The following is a 5,073-nucleotide window of genomic DNA, read 5'->3' as shown; positions in this document are numbered from 1 at the left end:
AAAACAGAATTATTCGCCGCGAATTGTGCTTCGGAATTATCTTTATTATTATGATTATTATTTTGTTTTAGTTGTACTGTGATTTCCGTGGAGCAGACTGGGGAGATGCGCATTGGGTCGAAAGGGAGGGGGCTGGTGAACCGACTTATTAGGATCAAGTAAATATACTAAAATTTGAGAATATTTTATTTTCTCTCTTTACTGAATAAGGTAACGAACAAAAAAATAGAGCACTTTTGCCATCATCATCATCACCGTACGAATCGTCATCAACACTGTAAATACTATCCCTGCAATGCGGAAACTGCACGCTCGCGGGATACATGCTAGGAGGAATTAAAAGATAAAACGAAGAGAAGGAGAAGGGAATTTTAAGACCCGCTAAATCCTTCTTATTCTTCAATCTTCCTTAAGAAGTAGGTGTTGATAAGGAATAAGAAGAAGAGGGGTAAGAGAGGAGGAGAAAGGAGAATTTTTGACCCTCCTGTATAGCATTCTCTTCTTGTTCTTCAGTCATCCTTACAGAGAAAAGAAAAGAAAAGAAAAGAAAAGAAAAGAAAAGAAAAGAAAAGAAAACTAGAGAAGTTAACGTACGATCCGAGAGATGTTTATTTGGAAGGGTGTGGGCTGTGAAATTAGGGAAATGGTGGATGATTTTAAATCTTGCTTGCTTAGTAAGCCCACCTTGTCCACTAAGCTTGGGCTATTGTCATAGCATCAACCGTCTCGACCCATGGAATGCCTATGGACTATGTCGGACCGTTACCACAATCAAAGGGGAACGGAAACAAATTCATTAATAATATTAGTAACAAAGCAGAAGAAGAAGAAGGGGAGGGGGAAGGAGAACTTTAGGACCCTTGTCACGCGACAAGGGTGCAATACATTACAGGCAATAAATACACAGAAACAAAAAAAACAAAACTTTAGACAAACAATCACTAATCTACGCCCCTTAAACTACTAACCACATACCCTTCTAATTTAGTGGCGTCACACAGGCGGATAACCATGCCATGGGCAACGCCACCGTACACTAAACAAACCATATCTACTATAAAACCACTAACTCCAGTACTCTAACTAATTTGGAGGCGCTGCAGAGGCGGTTAACCAGACCGTAAGCAGCACCACTCTTCACTACTCTAACTTGGTGTCGCAGTAGAGGCGGAAAGCCGGACCGTAAGCTGCACCACCCTTCGCTAAATCTAAAGTTATACTGCATACATCTAAAAACAAAAGCAAAAAGGAAAGCAACTGGCTGATCACGGCATCCCCTGGTAATGAGGGAACCCCTTCCACCCATGATGCCGCTATCAGCCACAGCCGTGGGTCAGATGACATACCCACCTAAACCTCTATCGCAATGTGTTCCTTCACATTCTTTGCGTGGCGAATCGCTGAGCTGGAACCCAGTCCATCATGCAATTGCCCCGTCTACTAGTCTGCGTCGTCTCATTACACATTGCCTACTCCCTGCTGTTCCACCATAACCTCGGAACTATTATTATTATTGTGACGGAGAAATCCTTGGAGCAGAAAGAGGTGAAAGAAGGTGCTGGGTGGAATGGGTCTAACTACTATACCAAAAATTAACTTAAAACTTTAACATAGGTTACATTTCTTTTAGAATCTCAAACTTAACACACTTTTCACTTGGTGAACTAATAAAGTGACAGGTACAAATAGCCATCTTGAAACAATAACTGGAAAACCCCAGATTAGGGAATTTTACAGATCGGGGCTTCAAGCTCTTAGTTTACAAATTCTGAGATACCAGATCCGGTTTACAAAATTTTGCAAACTCTCTTATGTTTAGACAATTTAAGAGCACTTTGCTCCAACAACTTCACAGCCTTCCAGAGAAGCACCTCAATATTGCAGTTGAATTTAGGAAACACGGTAAAAGAGCTTACCTGTTCTCCAACTTTAACTAATCACTTACAGCTCGCTAAGGGCAAACTTACACAACCCCTTACAATATCTGGCCTCTCCAGGCACAATTTACAATTAACAAAAGTTAGTACGCAGGGGTATCTAATAGCCAACCTACTGGACCTTTGTGGAATAAGAATAACGGGTTAAATTAATGGCCCGAACACAAAATGAATGGACGCGTATACTCCTAGATATTGAAGAATAAAATCCTAACGGGGCTCCCGGCCCAGTGATACAGGGGCTAAGCCCAATCTACTGTGGTGACTCGAATGGAGGTTAATTTAATACATTACAGGAAAGAAAAACAGTCACAAAATCGTAGTCGCCTCAAACTAAGTTGAAGGGAACTCGAGATGGTGAAGCACTCTCTATCCGCGGTTTGCAGTTGAAAACTTTATGAAATTTTACAAAAGCTGAACGAAAATTTACATTTCAGGAAAGGTTGGTTACATAATTAGAAATAAGGACCTTCCCCTCGTGTAAGTCTGCGGAGGTAGCTACAGAAAAATAAGTCTGGTGGTCATTACCTTGGCTGTTGGTCTGCTCGGTCTGTCTTAACACACACACACACACGCGCGCGCGCACACACACGTTCGCACGCACGCACGCACGCACGCACGCACACACACGCGCGCACACACACAAATGTACTTTAAAGGTTGTTGTCTTCCCTATACAGCTCTAACGGAGGATGAACGATTTATCTTGTTTGGAAAATTCGTGAACTATCTCGGAAAAACTTTTTAATTTGAAGGTGCTCATTTTTTATCCGGATGGCCGCTTGTAGGGGGTAAAGGGTTGGAAATAGATGTATGCCGTCGCGGACATTTTTGTACAGCTTTTTACGCTCTACAATTCGTACGCTTACACCTTGGGCCTAACGCTGACAGTTCAGGCAGCGTAAGCGAAGAAAGCTTTCGGTCGCGACCTTTTCCCTAATCTCTTCTTAATTACTTTCTATTTGGCATTAAATCCATCATCACGCAGTGCACCCGTCCGGATTACATCACCCTGGAATGGTTATCGTAATTTACGATACCACTTCACATCGCCATATGGGTCGCACCCGCACGCGGACTGCCCAGTTTGGTCGAAGCGGCGGCCGGGCGCTGGCGCTGTGGAGGCCATTTTGTGATCTGCCGGACCCCCTTAGTACCCTGAGATACTCGCCGCCCGATACACTGAGAGCGGCAGCTTGCCTGCCCGCGACTGCAATGCTGCGAGCCTCTGCACACCCAGTGTTCATGCTCATATGCGGCGCTCAGTAATGTTGGTAACCGCTCGCCCTTGCTCGGGCGTGAAAATGTAGCATCGTACGCCTCTCGTACGGTCCTGCCGACCTCGGCAGCGGTCGAAGTGGAGATGTGACGATGGATGGTGAAGGGACCCGATCCCTAGTGAAGGCCCGTCCGGCCGGGTGAGAGCCCGTGCTCGGCGGCCTATGAAATTTTAGTTGGCGGCCACTCGGTCGGCCAACGGAGCAAAGCAAGTCTGTGTCCCGCAGGCCGCACTCGTCGGCGGCGGGCTACGACGCTCGGTTTCGGCTCTCGAGCCAGCCAGCTCCCTGGTTGATCCTGCCAGTAGTCATATGCTTGTCTCAAAGATTAAGCCATGCATGTCTCAGTGCAAGCCAAATTAAGGTGAAACCGCGAATGGCTCATTAAATCAGTTATGGTTCCTTAGATCGTACCACTTTACTTGGATAACTGTGGTAATTCTAGAGCTAATACATGCAAACAGAGTCCCGACCAGAAGTGGAAGGAACGCTTTTATTAGATCAAAATCAATCGGTCGGCTCGTCCGGTCCGTTTGCCTTGGTGACTCTGAATAACTTTGGGCTGATCGCACGGTCCTCGTACCGGCGACGCATCTTTCAAATGTCTGCCTTATCAACTGTCGATGGTAGGTTCTGCGCCTACCATGGTTGTAACGGGTAACGGGGAATCAGGGTTCGATTCCGGAGAGGGAGCCTGAGAAACGGCTACCACATCCAAGGAAGGCAGCAGGCGCGCAAATTACCCACTCCCGGCACGGGGAGGTAGTGACGAAAAATAACGATACGGGACTCATCCGAGGCCCCGTAATCGGAATGAGTACACTTTAAATCCTTTAACGAGTATCCATTGGAGGGCAAGTCTGGTGCCAGCAGCCGCGGTAATTCCAGCTCCAATAGCGTATATTAAAGTTGTTGCGGTTAAAAAGCTCGTAGTTGGATTTGTGTCCCACGCTGTCGGTTCATCGCTCGTCGGTGTCTAACTGGCATGGTTCGTGGGACGTCCTGCCGGTGGTGGCGAGTCGAAAGCGCGCGGCCGCCGTGGTTATCCGCGTGCGGTTCCTGCGCGCCGTAGGCGGACCCCGATGAAATCCTACCGCGGTGCTCTTCATTGAGTGTCGAGGTGGGCCGGCACGTTTACTTTGAACAAATTAGAGTGCTTAAAGCAGGCCGGCTGCGCCTGAATACTGTGTGCATGGAATAATGGAATAGGACCTCGGTTCTATTTTGTTGGTTTTCGGAACCCGAGGTAATGATTAATAGGGACAGGCGGGGGCATTCGTATTGCGACGTTAGAGGTGAAATTCTTGGATCGTCGCAAGACGGACCGAAGCGAAAGCATTTGCCAAGTATGTTTTCATTAATCAAGAACGAAAGTTAGAGGTTCGAAGGCGATCAGATACCGCCCTAGTTCTAACCATAAACGATGCCAGCTAGCGATCCGCCGAAGTTCCTCCGATGACTCGGCGGGCAGCTCCCGGGAAACCAAAGCTTTTGGGTTCCGGGGGAAGTATGGTTGCAAAGCTGAAACTTAAAGGAATTGACGGAAGGGCACCACCAGGAGTGGAGCCTGCGGCTTAATTTGACTCAACACGGGAAACCTCACCAGGCCCGGACACCGGAAGGATTGACAGATTGAGAGCTCTTTCTTGATTCGGTGGGTGGTGGTGCATGGCCGTTCTTAGTTGGTGGAGCGATTTGTCTGGTTAATTCCGATAACGAACGAGACTCTAGCCTGCTAAATAGTCGCATCCGGTATCCGTTCGTGCTACCGGCGACAACACATCTTCTTAGAGGGACAGGCGGCTTCTAGCCGCACGAGATTGAGCAATAACAGGTCTGTGATGCCCTTAGATGTTCTG

At 47.2% G+C, this 5,073-nt stretch overlaps 1 non-coding gene across 1 annotated transcript in view; it reads left to right on the top strand.

Moving 5' to 3' along the window:
• The first annotated feature begins 3,499 nt into the window (after nucleotides 1-3,499).
• Nucleotides 3,500-5,073, top strand: part of LOC137503596 (small subunit ribosomal RNA) — a 1,925-nt gene continuing 351 nt past the window's right edge. The window contains exon 1 of the ribosomal RNA XR_011019266.1: nucleotides 3,500-5,073. This exon is cut by the window's right edge and continues 351 nt beyond it. This is a non-coding gene — a ribosomal RNA (small subunit ribosomal RNA).

Source organism: Anabrus simplex, unplaced genomic scaffold, assembly GCF_040414725.1.
Source record: "Anabrus simplex isolate iqAnaSimp1 unplaced genomic scaffold, ASM4041472v1 ctg00000136.1, whole genome shotgun sequence".
NCBI classification, from domain to species: domain Eukaryota; kingdom Metazoa; phylum Arthropoda; class Insecta; order Orthoptera; family Tettigoniidae; genus Anabrus; species Anabrus simplex.
Note: the sequence above shows the minus strand (reverse complement) of the source record. Positions and strands in the feature narration are given on the sequence as shown.